Source organism: Gopherus evgoodei, chromosome 1 (assembly GCF_007399415.2).
Source record: "Gopherus evgoodei ecotype Sinaloan lineage chromosome 1, rGopEvg1_v1.p, whole genome shotgun sequence".
Lineage (NCBI taxonomy): Eukaryota > Metazoa > Chordata > Testudines > Testudinidae > Gopherus > Gopherus evgoodei.
The window spans coordinates 113,430,057-113,447,632 of NC_044322.1; positions in this window are offsets into that span (position 1 = coordinate 113,430,057).

The window sequence follows — 17,576 nt, forward strand, 5'->3', positions numbered from 1 at the left end:
TGTAAGCTACTTAGGGAAAAGATTTTGAGCCACGTCTTCAGCTGACGGAAATCAGCATAGTCAATTGTTAAAATAAATGGAGTTATGCCAATTCACACCATGTGAGGATCTGGCCTTTGGATTTTCTGCTTGAGAATCACTATGCACACTTACAGTTATTGAATAGACAGAAAGGGACCAATTGTGCAACCTTTCACAGTGGCTGTCATGTGAGTAAGGAGCCGCCAATGGGAGTGCTTGTCTGATCTAAGAACTCATGATTGTGAGTACTAGTCACACAAATGGCTCCTAATACAGCAAGACTCAAGCTTGTTTATAATATTACGTCAAACCATGATCAATGTTTCCCTTTCGTATTTTTGGTGGTGAAAAAAAGGGCTAAAGAAAAGTTTAAATAAGCCTATTGGCAGGGCTGTCCCTGGGGGAGGGCGGGGCCTGGGACATAGGTGCTGAATTTCTAATCTGCTGGGGGTGCTCCCCCTGGATCTGCCCAGACCACACCTCACTTCTTCCCTCCCCACCTCTTCCCCGCCCAGTTCTGTCCCCTCCCCTGAGCGCGCTTGCACCTTCGCTCCTCTCCCATCCCCCCCAGCACCTCCTGACACTATGAAACATCTGATCCGTGGCAGGCAGTAGGCGCTAATAGGGAGGGGGAGGTGCTGATCGGCAAAGCCTGCCAGTGGGCAGGAGGCACTGGGGGGTGGGGGAGGTTCTGGCAGAGGTGCTATTTCTCATCACCCCATCCCTGCTGGCCTGCCGCTCACTCTCCATTTGCCTCCTCACCCTGCTCACTCACCCGCCTCCTGCTTCACCTCCCTGCCCACCTCCTAATGATTTTAGAAGTGTGGGGTCCCCCAAATCACAGGGCCCCGGGTGGACACCCCAATTTGCCATACCCAAGGGACGGCTCTGCCTATAGGGCCCGATTCTCCTTTCACAGAGGTGTACATCAGAAATCACTCATATTAAGTCAAGGGAGCTACATCAGTATAAAACTGGTACTAGTGAGAGAAGCATCAGGCCCATATATATTAAAATGACCTAATTGCTTCATGGAGATTTATAGGTCAGAGAAAGAGGGAAAAGGAGACCACAGGTAAGTTGGTCAGAAATTTTATGAAGGAACATTTTTCTGTTGGAAGATGCTGATTCAAAATCAAAACATGACACAAGACCATACTGATTTTGCCAAATCTGCCGTTGGGATGCAGACAGAGGTCTGGAACTCAGGCTAGTCACCTGAGCTCAGACCTAGGGGATCAGGCAGGCTTGAGAGCCCCAGCTGCCACCTGACCTGTGACATCCACACTGCTATCTTGAGCATACTAGCTTGCACCCAGCTAGTGTATGTCTGAATACCCAGGTTGGGAGACTCTCTCCTAGCTGCAGTGTAGACACACATTATATCCAGATCCTGACAGGAAGCAGGGAACCTGGAAATTTTCAGGCTCCCAGTAGCAGTGCAGAGAATCTGAAAACCCTGGGAGCCCTGGTTGAGTTCAGGGCTTTGATATTAGAACCCCCAGGTTGAATTTTGTTTTGAAAAATTCAAAACAAAACATTTCAATTATTTCAAAATTGTATTTGTTTTCAGAATTTGCTTTTGCAGCAGTTCCAAAATGTCTATTTTTCTTTCCAAATCAGAACAAAGCGTTTTTCAAAATTTTGGAGTTTCTCACAGAAGGGAGTTTCTGATTCTGATCATGTCTAACTGCAAGAGTTCCCATTTATAGTGCAACTCAGATTTTCCCCAGTGGAAGTTACTGAAGTTCAGTTCTTTTATTTAGGAGTGGACTAGCAAAGATTTGTACTCTGCTCACATAGCATATTAGTTAAGATATTGCATTTCAGTAAACTGGACAAGTTTCATTTTCTTTCAGCTGAAGAAGAGAAGCCTAGAGAGTGATGCACAACAATATGAGATGGAATATTTATTAGGAAACCAAAGATTACTAAAAAAAATCTGTCATTAAAACAGCAATATAGAAGACTGCATTACAGTATATAAATCATTAAAATCAGATAGAGACATCTATGATGATCAGATAAATCAGGGCTCAGAAATGTTAAGAGTGGATTGTTTTCTTTAAAAAAAGATAATAAATTGGTAATAGAAGAGATAAAATATATTGCATACTTGAGATACATTTTAATTATATGGAAAGGAGAGGTGCTGGAGCGGGGTTGTTTTTTTCATTGAGGAAACTGCCTGAATTAAAAACTAGAGATAGCATCTCTTTGACCATATTAATGGAATGCTAAAGTTGAGACTGAAAATATACAAAAGTCTGGAAATTCAGCCAAAATAAAAATCTATCAAGTTCTGTATGTAGAAATGTAGTAATTTCCACAGCAAACCAGCTTAATGTGTACCTACTCCAGAATCCTGTACTGGACAGTGGCTAGTGTCATATGCTTCAGAGGAAAGTTGCAAAAAATTCTGAAATGGACCATTATGGAATAACCTACTCATAAAAATGTTTCCTTATGGTTGGATAATGCCCTGAAACATGATATCTTATATACATATTACATATATGTTGAAAACATTTAGATAGCAAAGTCAAAAATTAGAAAATGTCAGGATTCAGGCTGCCAGGGCAGCCTCAGTATGCCTCATTTGTGCCTATGCATTAGGACACAATTATATGTTCAGGTCACATACTATTTTTTCCATAGGATCTCTGCCTTGTTCAGTGCACAGGATGGAAGATGATCAGGAAATGGTGCAGTACTTCAAGATTTCTTTTCATCCTCATCATATAGTATGTGGCCCTCAGTTTGTTTATTATACAGCATGCAAATCTTACACTAGAGGTCAGCAACCTCCAGCACGAGGCTCGCCAGGGTAAGCACCCTGGTGGGCTGGGCCAGTTTGTTTACCTGCCACATCCACAGTTTCGGTCGATTGTGGTTCCCACTGACCGCGGTTCGCCGCTCCAAGCCAATGGGGGCTGTGGGAAGCGGCACGGGCCAAGGGATGTGCTGGCCATGGCTTTGCACTGCCCTCATTGGCCTGGAGTAGCGAACCATGGCCAGTGGGAGTTGCTATCCGCCAAACCTGCAGACACGGCAGGTAAACAAACTGGCCCGGCCCGCCAGGGTGCTTACCCTGGCGAGCCGCATGCCAGAGTTTGCCAATCCCTGGCCTACACTGAATTGATCCTTTCCTCGGAGTCTTTTCTAAGACACACAGCACTGCAGTAGCTAAGTGCTTCACAAATACTAATGAATTTATCTCCACATTTTCCCTGGGAGAAGAGATGGAGAAACTGAGACAAAGTCTTACATGAAGATACTCAGTGAATTTGTGGCAGAGTCAGGATTACAAGTCAGAGCGGTCTGAGTTACAACCCTATGTTTATTCCTCCAGACCACACTGCTGGAGGAGTTTAGCATCCACCGCTCTCATTGACTTCAGCTGCAGTTGTGAGTGCTCAGCACCTCTACAGATCAGATTTCAGGTGTCTAAGCTGGGCCCAGAGAATGAAGGACACAAAATTAGTAGCACTAACCACCTGCCAAAATGTTGGTATGATTTGCTCTGAATCATACAGGAAGTCTGTGATAAAGGCAGAAATAGAACTGAGATCTTTTGTGTGGGATTCATTTGCCTTAACACAAGAGCATATTCCTCCCCGCCCCCATCTTCTTCTTGACGTTCCTTCCAATATCTAGACCAGATGAGGCAGGGGCCCCAAGTAGAACCCTTTTCACTGCACAACCTGGATTCACTCTCTAAACACAATTCAGTCTATGCACTGAATAAGGCAAAGATCCTTTGGAAAAAAAATAGTACTTGTCCATGTAATTAAAGACTGCATCATAATTCATGCATATAAGGGAGCAGAATAAGGACTGTCCAGGCAACCTAGATTTAACATTTCCTAACTTTCACATGCTTGACTTTGCAATCTAAGCAATGGTCTCTTAACTTGGAGAGAGAGGGGTTAGTGCAATTTCCTAGGGTATTTTAATAGAAAAAAGGTTAAAAAGATATTAAATACAACTGTGACACACACCTGTCATAACATTTTTTCCCAGATCTGGACCTTAGCGCCCAAATTATGGGTGTTAGCATGAAAACCTCCAAGCTTAGTTACCAGCTTGGACCTGGTAATTGCTGCCACCAGCCAGGAATTATACAGTGCCTAGCTCACTGTGGTCTCCCCAAAACCTTCCCTGGGGGACCCCAAAACTCAGATTCCTTGAGTCTCACAACAAAGGGGAATAAACTATTTCCCTTCCCCCTCCTCCCCTCCAGGTGTTCTCTCCCTGGGTTCCTGGAGAGATATACAGAAGCAAGCTCCGTGAATCTAAACAAAGGGATTCTACCCTCCCTGTTTCCAGTCCTGGAAACACAAGTACCGAGAGAGCTAATCTCTCTACCCCCTCCCCCAGAGGGTATGCAAAGTCAGGCTTAGTAAATCTAACACAAAGAGATTTTCCCCCTGACTTCTTCCTCCCACCAATTCCCTGGTGAGCTGCAGACTCAATTCCCTGGAGTCCCCACTAAAGAAAAACTCCAACAGGTCTTAAAAAGAAAGCTTTTTATATAAAGAATGAAAAAAAAGACATAAAAGGATCTCTGTAATATGGTGACAATATACAGGGTCAATTCATTAAAGGAAAAAAATGAATAAACAGCCTTATCCAAAAAGAATACAATTTAAAACATTCCAGCAACTACACACATGTAAATACAAAAGAAAACAATATAAACCTATTGTCTTACTATCCTTGTACTTACAACTTGGAAACAGAAGATTAGAAAGCCTGGAGATAGAAAAATCACTCTCAGAGCCCAGAGAAGAGAAAGACCAAGAAGAAAGGACTCACACCCAAAACTTCCCTCCACCCAGATTTGAAAAAGTCTTGTTTCCTGATTGGTCCTTTGGTCAGGTGTTTGGTTCCCTGTGTTAACCCTTTACATGTAAAAGAACATTAACTCTTAGCTATCTGTTTATGACAACACCCAATGCATCAGTAGCAACAGGGTCAGAACTCTGAACCAACTGTTACCATTTCAGCAACAGAACTAACTACAGGAAGAAGAGAAAGCTGTTATCCCAAGGGGGAATGGATCACTGGTGTCTTGTGCTGAACATGAGTGTCATAAACAGATAGTTAAGCGTTAATAGAACAGGAGTACTTCATGTCTTTTTTAACTGTAAAGGGTTAACAAGTTCAGTGAGCCTGGCTGTCACCTGACCAGAGGACCAATCAGGGGACAGGATACTTTCAAATCTTGAGGGAGGGAAATTTTTGCATGTGCTGTTAGCTTTTGGTTGTTGTTCTCTCTGCGTTCTGAGAGTGACCAGACGTGCAACCAGGTTTCTCTCCAATCTCTTTAATACAGTCTCTTATATGTCCAGAATAGTGAGTACTAGGTAGATAAGGCGAGTTAGGCTTATGTTTGTTTTCTTTATTTGCAAATGTGTATTTGGCTGGGAGGAGTTCAAATGTGTATTTGGCTGGAAGGAGTTCAAATTGGTATTTTGCTGAAAGGATTTTAATTTGTACTTGTATACTTAGGCTGGGAGGGTATTCCCAGTGTCTATAGCTGAAAGACCCTATAACATATTCCATCTTAAATTTACAAAGATAATTTTTACTGTTTTTTCTTTCTTTAATTAAAAGCTTTTCTTGTTTAAGAACCTGATTTTTTTTTATTCTGGTGAGACCCCAGGGGACTGGGTCTGGATCCACCATGGAATTGGTGGGGAGAAAGGAGGGAAGGGGGAGAGAAAAGTTAATTTCTCTCTGTGTTAGGATTACTTTCTCTCTCAGGGGGAGTCTGGGAGCGGGAGAGAGAAGGAGGGGGGAAGGTGCATTTTCCTCTCTGTTTTAAGATTCAAGGAGTTTGAATCAGAGTAACCTTCCAGGGTAACCCAGGGAGCGGAAGCCTGGGAGAGGCAACGGTGAGGGAAAGGGTTTACTTTCCTTGTGTTAAGATCCAGAGGGACTGGGTTTTGGGGGTCCCCGGGCAAGGTTTTGGGGGGACCAGAGTGTACCAGGCACTGGAATTCCTGGTTGGTGGCAGCGCTACAAGTACTAAGCTGATAATTGAGCTTAGAGGAATTCATGCTGGTACCCCATCTTTTGGACGCTAAGGTTCAGAGTGGGGAATTATACCATGACAATGAGATGTGGTAGCAGGGAGCACAACTTCCCACTCTTTCTATCCCCCTAGCTTTGTGGGGAAAAGGAGAGTGTAAAAGGTTCATGTATACGCATGTGTTTCAGAAATGGCCAGAGAGAATTCTAACAAACTCATCTCTGAACTGAAAGTAACCATGAGAAATCTGAGTCCAGAGGGTGCTTTTTTCCCTCTTGAAAGTTAGAAGTGCCTGAAATTAGGGACTTATAGTGAAGGTGCCTCCTCAACCACAATTACCACATCACCACTGTGAAACTATAATCAAAATAAGAACAATAACTGTATAAATTGTATCATAGAGGAGCTCATTGGAGCCAATTAACCGGAGACAGCTGCTGTATTGTGGGGGCAGAGCTTCTATTATGAAGAGGAAACTAATCAAATGTTCAGTATTTTTCTGTTAATTTGCAGCTTGGATACTGGTTTGGGCTCTATATAAATCTAATAAATCGCATAAGCCATCAAACACCACAGAGATGGCAATGGCTCTTTGTCACTACCAATGTGGGTCAGATTTCAACCAGTAAGATACGGATGAAAGACTTGGCAGTCAAGGACCAGTCCTTCCAGACATCCATCCTCTATGGGCTCAGATGGTTCCAGTTGGAAACCTGAGTCTGAGCACCACCAGATTCTCACACCCCAAAAAGCAGCGTCGATCAGTCATGGATCTAGCACCAATACAGTCACCACAGCTGTCATGCATGAGAGATTTGATAGTACTAAGTTATATTGTATGGTGGGAGTTACAGAAGGGGAATAACTGCCCATTCTTCACTATTTCTATGCTTTACGCAGACAGATTGAGCCTTTTAGAAGCTTGAAATTCAGCTTTAATGGCATTTTGCAACTAAATTGTTAAGAGTGGAGAGGTGACACTTTATCAGTTTTTTCCCCTCTCTCTGCTCTAGCTCTTGGCAAGATCACTATCTTCCTACAGTGATGAAAGAGAATATTAAGTACAGACATCAAAATGAAAAACATGATATCTTTTTTATCTTACTGTTTATTAAGACTCTTAATTCCTGATTCATTAAACATTGTATTTTTAATTGAGGGCAGTGAAAATTAGAGATATGTGGTCATAGATTTTATCACTAAATCACTATCCTTGTATGCAGAACCAGAAGCTAAAAACAATGATGTACATCTTGAAGGTAACCTCACCTATATTTTTACATATTAAGAGTCAGTTTCTTCTCTTAGCTTGTCCTTATAAATTCAGAGTTACTCCTTTGAAATCTAGGGGGTTACTTCTGATTTACACAGGGGAAGCGGAGAGCAGAATTTAGACATAATAATTGGGTGAGTTGTTTTGGTACATAGTGAAGGAGGTAGGATTGACCTGAAGATCAACAAACCTAGGCTCTTTCAGAACAAGGAAGCAAATCGCAACATCAAAACCTCCCCTCTAAGAACACCCTGCCTGCAGCCCACGCAAAGTTTGAACCCAGGTTCTGTCAGCAAGACCATCCTTTGCACCTGAAACAAACTTGAAACCAGTGCAGTCTGTGTAACACTAGGGTAATATGCTTTTCAAGAGAAGCAGAAGATTCTGCCACCATACGCATGTTGAGGAGACCTCCAGAATGACCTACAGCTCTACATTTTCTTTTCATGAAAGCTGTAGAATGTATTGTCTTTGCCAGTGCTTAGCTTCAGTTTGGATGATAGCTGGTTGACTAAGGTTCAGTCTGGATAAGAGCAACGTGATTCTAGATTAAAGAAACACCTGCAGGACATGTTGGAAGTGACATCTGTTCTCTTGGTAGATCCTTTATTTATTAACAGACTTGCAATCTGAGATCTTTGTTGTGTCCTCAGCTGCTTCTGAATTTTTAGGTAGCAGCATTAGCCAAGTGTGTTTTTTATTTTTCATCCTTCCTTGGCAAGAAGACTGACCTTTCATGTTGCCTGCAGGCAGCTCTTTTACCTTTGGTAACATCTGCATTAGATCACTGCTATGTACTTCATATGGGGCTACTCTTACAGGCCAGACAGTCTTCAGCTAGTTCAGAATGCAGCTGCCTGATTACTTGGGGTTCAATACTGCCACCCTTACTTGTGATGAAAAAGGCCTTACTCCACTAGTATTCCTTTGAATCTTCCTCCCATGTTGTGAACTTCACATAAAGGCCAGGAATAACTGGCAGTCCCTGCATTCAGCTTAAAGTGGTGACTTCTTCTCCATGTACCTTAGTGTGTAGCAGACTCCATTATCCTATAGGATCTTGCAGCCTGCACAGCTCTTAAGTATACAGGTAAACTCAGGAATGGTTCCACATTGCCCTCAATGTAGGGCTATGTCTTACAGATAGAGTCAAATTCTTTATGAGTAGCAACATTTAGCTGCCACTGAAAGCATTTTTCCAACAAAACAGTGGTATCTGAGCTTACTATATATTTTCCATATACAATATTTAAAACCGATATTTCGGGGTTACAGCATGGTAACGGTTCACAGAATTGACTTTTTTGTGGATTTGTAGGAGGACTCCAGTGGAGACTACTGCATTAGTTAATCAGGTATCGAGACTACGTTTTGATGAGTGAGTGACATCTAAGAAGAGTGGGTTGTTTTTGGAACTCTTGCGGCTTTTGTTTGAAACAAACTGATTGACATATTATTCATAATCAACCTTTTAAAAATCTGACAAAAAGAAAACACATTCTTATGAAAACTATGCCTTGCAGGTGCTTGAAAAGAAATTCCCCTCCCCTCTTGGTAATTTCATATGTTTTCTGTATTTAGACTTCAGATATTTTAAAGATTCTGTTACTAGTAACTGCTTAAACACAATGACATCAAGACAACTTGTTTGTATCCATCTAGCTCTTGTTGGCTCTTGTGTTTGAGTTTGCCACTGTATTTGAAGTGGAATAATATTCACTGGCATGAATTGTGTTTTCTGTTACTTGTGATTACTCACCAAATCATTCTGGAGTGTTCACCTTCCCCCCCACCAGAGTTATTGGGTTTGATTTCTTATTGGGGAATTGGGCATTCTATGCTGTGCCATCCTGAAAATAATTGCATTTGCAGTGATTGTTTTGTAATAACAGTTCTGCGGTATAAACGAATGTGGGACAAAAAATCTCTCAGTGAAATCAATGGGAGCTTTTCCTGTGAAATGATTGAGTAAGGACTTTGTGACTGAGCTTATTATCTGTAAGATATTTATATAAAATATTAACTATTATTTCTTTCTAGCTCAAAAAGCAACCATCAGATCCAAGCACTGCCTGTTACAGCATCATTGTACAATTTGGGCTGCATTCTGCTCTCAGTTTGGACATACAGCTTTCACTGATGTTAGTGAGAATTGTGTGCACAGGTGGGGGAGGTATGTTGGTGGATATTTTGGTGGTGGATTATTAAGGGACAGGTTCTGATACCCATACTGACACAGAGTAGTGCCTTACTCTACAAGCAATCCTATTCATTTCAAATGGGCTTTTTATGGTGGAAGCTGCTATTCAGGTGAATAAGGGTAGCAGAAACTGCCACTAAATAATTATTTGCCATTTGATTATAAATGGTGATTACCTGGAAGGTTTGGGGAATTTTGCAGTGTGATGCATAGATTTAGCTGTGTAACAGCTATTAATTTCCAGTGGAGTTCATAGCAATTTAACCAAACAATTTCCTTGGACATCAGTGATGATTTTCAATAGGTAAATTCCTGTATAGTACAAGGAAAATATCCCCTTCTTTCACTTACAGTACCATTTAGGGTCAGGTTAATCTTTCATATAATGTACTCTTCATTTTTATTCACACATTGTGGACATCTTGAATAATTTGGGACAAATACTCACCTCCAGCTAGAAGTCCCATATATTTGCATAAGCACAACAAGTAAACATCGCCCCTTCGTAATTTATGTAAGCACCAGTATGTCTTTCTCATTGTTCTTCTATTATCTGTGGGTATATTACTTGATTTCTCTATTTCAGTCACTGCAGTTGTAGCTTATTTAAGGATTTGATGTTGTATAAATTTAAAGCCCAATCCAGAAAGCTTGATTCACTGGAATAATCTTTACTCACATAATAGGCTCATTGACTTCTGTGGGTATAGTCAAGGAAGCAAAGGTTTGCAGACACAGGCCCATAATTGGTCCAACAGTCTAAGATGCTATGCATCTATACAGGAAAAACGCTGTAGAAATGAAGGCCCTGCTCTGGCTCATACTGAAGTAAAATGACAAAACAGCTCTTAATGTCAATGGGACGTGAAATAGGCCTAATATTACTGGCTGGCTCACTGATTGAGGGGCATGGATTTCTGAAGAATTATTGTGACGTGCTACTGCATTTTAGGTGCCTTTAGCTATATAAAAAGTCCCTCTAATGTGCTGTTTGTGGATGTGGGAAATAGAAATTTCATAGACACACATTCTATAGGCCAGATCCTCAGCTGATGTAAATTGGCATAGTTCATTTGGCTTAATTCTAGATCATGTGATTATAGAGGATTGTCATTTTCCATCTTTCTTAAAATTTATATTGATCACGAGACATATATATACACATGAATATATATAATTAATCAATATCCTTGCCTTTACTGTGAATTACCGTTGCAGGTGCAATATAGGATTAAGGATTCCTAGCCTGTTAGAATGCTGATGTCTTTCTCATCTTGTGGCCAACAGCCAACCAGTGATCACAAACAGAGATCATGATAGGAAGGTATTGTCAGGTCTCAGAAAGATTTAGTCAATCCCTTCAGCCAACTCCAGCTTATCCCAGCCATTTACTAGGGAGGAAATGGAATCAGCTATTCCTATCTTAAAACCTTACAAGGCTCCTGGGTTTGACAACATCCATGGGGAGTTCCTGCATCACATGAGCTCATCCTGTTACAACTTTCTACTAAGATTCTACAGTACTTGTCTGGAATGATGTAGAGTTCCAAAGCTCTGGCGAAGGTCACATGTAATGACACTTCTTATGCCTGGAAGGAAGGTGGATGACCTGAAGAATTATCGCTCAATTGCTTTGATCAGTGTCACTTCTAAGCTTCTAGGTTTTAATCGACTGTTGCCTTTAATTGACCACAGTTACCTCGTTACCATGTGAGGTTCCAACCAGTTGCAGTGCTGAGGATTAAGTGGTTAGACTGATCTCTTTGATTAAGGATGCCTTTGAGGCAGGACAAAAGATTAGCACTGTTTTTGTTGACCTTTCATTGGCATACAACAGTGTGGCAACAGGGATTAGTCCTAAAATGATACTCCATGGTCTCACACAAGAGTTTAATATGCAGATAATTTCTAACAGAATAGTGGACATCAAGTGTGGAGATGGTTAAAACTGCCCCAATTGTATGAAAAACGGCCTTCTCCAGGGATCAGTACTTGTTCCAATGCTCTTTAATATAGGTATAAATGACCTGCTGCCCACCTTGGCAACTAAATTTACGTGCACTGATGACATCTGCCTAGCAATAGCCAGCAGGAGCTTTGGGGTACTGGAGTTCTGCTTGTCATTCGACCTTGACACCTCAGTTAAGTACTTTTTTGTAGTGGCAACTTAAGATGACATTGTCTTCAGTGTGTTTAATTTGTTTCCATCTCACCCACTGATTAGCTCATTTATAGCTGCTGGTTCTTCTGAACAATCAGCCAGTCATTTTTGAACCATACCCTATTTCTTGGAGGCAAAAGCTTGACCACCCTCAGTCCTTTCGGCAGCACATTAAAACAACATGTATCAAAATCCAGATGAGAGTTGCTCTCCTCCAAAGGCTTGCTGGCAATTCATAGGGTTCTAGCACTGCAGCTTTATGGACATCTAACAATGTCCTAATTATTGCACCTGCTGAATAATCAGTGGCAGCATAGTGCTCCAGCCGTCCTTGTGGAAAGTTGGACTCAATGATCAACCCTTTGTATCATCATTGGTGCGACTTGGACAACTCAAATCTCCAACCTCCTGGTCCTGGCTGGCATGGTTCCTCCAGGGAGCAGGGCCTGGCTGCTTTACTGTGCACAGCCAACTATTAAGACAGCTAACTTCACAATTTCATCTCAAAGCCACATCAAAAACACTGGTTAAAGTTAAGATGCCCTTTTCTGAAATAGCTGAGCCTCTCTATCAGTACACCAGACACAACCTGTCCGAGATGATGCAAGACTATATTTTGGATTGATGGAGCATTTCTTGGTAGATCAACAGCTCAGATGTGCATCCCTTTGTTTCTCCAGATCAGCTCTTGCATGCACCTCAGAACAACCATAAGAACCAAAAGATCCTGTTTTCTTATAACAGGATACACTAGCGTCACATGTGGTTTACTTTACATCTTTGCCACTGTGTGTGTAGGGGGGGGATGGCTTCTTAAACTCCCCATCCTGCCCCCATAGATCTCAGGAACAAAGATCATGCCATCTGATTAACAACTACCCTCTATATCATCTTGATAGTGGATTGATGACCTTGTCATCTCTGGATGTTGCTGCCATCAGAGTGGCTACATTACTTACCCAACATCTAATTCATTGTTTGTGCCACCAGAAGCTGTACACCAGAAGAATGACTTCTAGACATTATGGTGAGAACACACACAGACTGCCATAGATTGATCTCTGCTCTGACATTTATTGAGAGAGCTGTCTCTGTCCCCAGAATTCACAGATCTCATATCAATGGAATAATGTGTCTCCAACCATATCTAATAATGGTTGGTTCAGAATAGCAGAAACTCAATTTTTTTTCAGTGAAGTCTCCAGGGTATAATATTTAACATTATACATGGCTTATGTCTTTTGTTCTCTTCTTCTCTCCCTTCAATATATCAGACTTCACTGCCTTTTACCACAGTTCTTCCCTTCACTTAGCATGTGAGTTAGAGTGCATGATAAGGGATATAGGCCCGGAACTTCAAAGGTATTTGGGTGTCTAACTTCCATTGAAATTAATGGCAGTTAGGTGCTTGAATACTTTTGAGATCTGATAGACCTTTTGATCCATGCACGCAATTTCCCTAAATGTCAATGGTAGTTCTGTAGAAGGATAAAGAGCCTTACGCTAAACCCCAACATCTTTACTTAGTTCTTCCTGAGGCAAAGATTCCATTGGTGTCAATGAGAGTTTTAGCTCAGAAAAGACTGAATAAAAACTGAGAAAAGACTTTAGGACTTGACTCTTTAATTATCTATTTCCCTGGTATCACTTACTTCTTATAGCTGCATGTACTGAACAATATCAAGAGAACAAACATGCATTTTTTAAATACCTACTAGAAGTACTCAAATACATGATTCACCAAGTGCTGCTGATTTCTGCTAAATACAGTAATTGGCTCTACAAATATTTCTAGTAGTTTTTGACCAGCTCTGTAGCTGGTCAATTAATATTCATTGAATAATTTATTAAACTGTTAATGGCAAAATTAATCAAATAAATTGTGCGATGAATATTTTTTCAAAGCCTGTTACAGTCTTTCCTTTATAATACATACAGTCCTCTATATAATAAATTAACAAGCACTGTGAATTACAGAGCTACAATTTTACTGAAGGCTTTTGGGGATATCAGAAACCTCCAGAGTGAGGCTGAAGCGGTTTGAACAGTCACTAGAAGCCAAAAATTCAATTATAGCCCCATCACTCAAAATGTGCTTGCATTTTAATTAACACAGGGATTCAAATGTAATGGTACATCTTTCCTCATCTCCTCTACCTCTCCTCATTTCTTCTCTTCCTAGCCCACTCCCCCTTGTGTCTCACCTCTTCTCCTCCATACACTTCCAGTCCTGACATTGCTCCCTCCTAAACAAAGCATAAGAGGCTCTCTCTGAAGATCAACCCTAGTGCCAAGCAGCAGGAATGAATTAGGCTCCAGTATAAAAAAGCACCTACTTAACTGTAAGCAAATGAATTGTCTCCCTGAAGTCAATGGGTCAATGAGACTGTTTACATGTTTAAGACTGACTGCATGCCTAAATGGTTTGCTGGCTGAGGGCCTTGAACACTAATTGAGAGATTTTAGTAATACACAGAGCATCACATCACATTAGAATTTTTATATTTTATTTCACTATTTGGTTTACATTTTACACTGCAGCACACATATTAAATACCACACAGTGTCATGTACTCATGCATTAGCTTTACGAAAAACATTGGGATAAATGTACTCCCTCACCACACAAAAATTGTTTTCACTAAAGGAGGATAATTTAATGTTTAGATAATAAGTATGTGATTTTAAAAATTGTAGGTAGTGTTTGTTCCAAAAAGATGGCTTTCTCCCCTCTATGTAATTACATGTTTCGGAAAGTCTATTATTGTATCTCTAAGTAGCTAAAACCATTGGCAAACTCCGATTTTGAGGATTTACAGTATTAGGATGCTCACAGAAATGTAAACAGAGACCAGATATAGAAGACTTTTTCTCTCCTATTACTAAAATATACCAACTCAAACATATATCACCTCAGAGACAGAAAGTACGCATCTCTCATAGACAACAGGAATAATAATACTTAGTTCTTATGTAGCCTTTTTCAGCCATTCATCCCAAGGTGCTTTACAAAGGATGGTAAGTATCACTATCCCCATTTTATAGGTGAGAGACTGAGGCACAGTGACTTGCCCAAACTTTGGAAGGTGGGACTGAAACCTAAAATCTCCCGATGCTTCTCCCTGTGCTCTGTTCACTTGACCATGCTGATTTCCTTCAGCCTCAACTTTCTGTCTGGCCAAAGTCAATGCCATAGTTGGCTATAGAACCCAAGTTTTTTGGCTCCCACTAGCCACATTGCATCACCTAAAAAAGTCAGTTTAGTTTCCTGACCATAATACTATAATATCTAATACTCAGTGGTCTTGATGATTCAGTTCTGTTCATTCCTTCTGAAGCACCTGGCATTGGCCAGTAGACAGGATGCTGGGCTAGATGGATCTTTGGCCTGACCCAGTATGGCCGTTCTTATGTTCCTAGTTCTATTTAGAAGATGCTTTCTTCATACATTAAGCTTTGGCAGTTAGCTGGAATTCTGTCAATATGATAATGTGGTTGCCTCTTTGGTTTTTTGCAAGATTTCATTTTATAAAAAGGCTGTATGCAGTTGCTGCTGCTTGAGAGGTTACTTTGAGATTGCACTTAAAACCGACAAGAATGTGGTCTCAATATTTTTCCCTTTGCAACTTTCTAGTTAGAAGGATGCTTCTTCTAATCAGCATGTTTCAGTGGCGCTAAAACTCCTATCAGACTTCAACAGACTCTTAATCCAGCTCTGATGTCACAGATTAATAAAATTACTAAAGTCTATAATGAGGTTTATTTTCCCTTTCATTTTCCAATATTTCAAATTTGCTCTCAATGTAGAATGCTTTTGTGAACGGCATGTGTTTCCAGTCTTGTAGCGCCCCAAGAGCTGTATATTTTTGCAAAAAAATAAGCAGCAGCAAATTGTCATCGGCTGTAGCTATGTGAAGTAAAAAATGAGAAAACTTCTGGAAATATCTGAATCTGTCTGAATTTGTCTGGGAGTGACCTTCCCTACCCTAGTGAGAAACAGTTCTGCCTGCTGAAAGCTCTCATCTTGATGCTGGTTTGTAGGATTATATGAACCCAAATCCACTGGTTCATCATTTATGAAGCTTGCAGGTATGTCACCTCTCTGTGTTTGATTAAAAACAAAACAAAAAAGAGAATATGAATAAAGTTCTTTGTGCCATTGAGATAAGAGAATATGAATAAGGTTCCTTGTACTTGTGATATAAGAATAAATGAATAGAGCTTCATGCTCTGAAGTAGGAGATTCAGTGAGCTGAACAGCAATACTGATTGAAAGGACAGAAGATATATATGTCTGCCATAGGACCCTGGCAGCATTTTATCAGTCTCTTTATTCAGTCTTTTTTCCATCATGACAGAAAAGGCTTTAGAGAGGAGAACTATAGCAAACTGATTTACAAGCTCTAAATGACAGCATTAGGTTTTATTACTGCAATGCATTTAAGAATCCTTCTTTTACCTTCCTTAGCCCTAATAATTTGTCATAGTTAAATTTTTAAAAATAGTCGGATGGAATGGTCACCAGCCATTGCAACACTATATGCTAGCTGCAAATGTGTCTTCTTTAATTCTGCTAAAGCCACTTCATATTCTAACCAAGGTTAAAGCAGCAAAGAATCTTGTGGCACCTTATAGACTAACAGACGTTTTGGAGCATGAGCTTTCGTGGGTGAATACCCACTTCGTCAGATGCATGTAGTGGAAATTTCCAGGGGCAGGTATATATATGCAGGCAAACTAGAGATAATGAGGTTAGTTCAATCAAGGAGGATGAGGCCCTGTTCTAGCAGTTGAGGTGTGAAAACCAAGGGAGGAGAAACTGATTTTGTAGTTGGCAAACCATTCACAGTCTTTGTTTAATCCTGAGCTGATGGTGTCAAATTTGCAGATGAACTGAAGATCAGCAGTTTCTCTTTGAAGTCTAGTCCTGAAGTTTTTTTGCTGCAGGATGGCCACCTTAAGGTCTGCTATAGTGTGGCCAGGGAGGTTGAAGTGTTCTCCTACAGGTTTTTATATATTGCCATTCCTAATATCTGATTTGTGTCCATTTATCCTTTTCCATAGTGACTGTCCAGTTTGGCCGATGTACATAGCAGAGGGGCATTGCTGGCATATGATGGCATATATTACGTTGGTGGACGTGCAGGTGAATGAACCGGTGATGGTGTGGCTGATCTGGTTAGGTCCTGTGATGGTGTCGCTGGTGTAGATATGTGGGCAGAGTTGGCACCAGATCAGCCATATCACCACCGGTACATTCACCTGCACGTCCACCAACGTAATATATGCCATCCTATGCCAGCAATGCCCCTCTGCTATGTACATCGGCCAAACTGGACAGTCACTATGGAAAAGGATAAATGGACACAAATCAGATATTAGGAATGGCAATATACAAAAACCTGTAGGAGAACACTTCAACCTCCCTGGCCACACTATAGCAGACCTTAAGGTGGCCATCCTGCAGCAAAAAAACTTCAGGACTAGACTTCAAAGAGAAACTGCTGATCTTCAGTTCATCTGCAAATTTGACACCATCAGCTCAGGATTAAGCAAAGACTGAATGGCTTGCCAACTAAAAAACCAGTTTCTCCTCCCCTGGTTTTCACACCTCAACTGCTAGAACAGGGCCTCATCCTCCCTGATTGAACTAACCTCATTATCTCTAGCTTGCCTGCATATATATACCTGCCCCTGGAAATTTCCACTACATGCATCTGACGAAGTGAGTATTAACCCATGAAAGCTCATGCTCCAAAACATCTGTTAGTCTATAAGGTGCCACAGGATTCTTTGCTGCTTTTACAGATCCAGACTAACACGGCTACCCCTCTGATACTTGTAACCAAGGTTAGTACCTTTCATCTCTCTTTGCTTGGCTTTT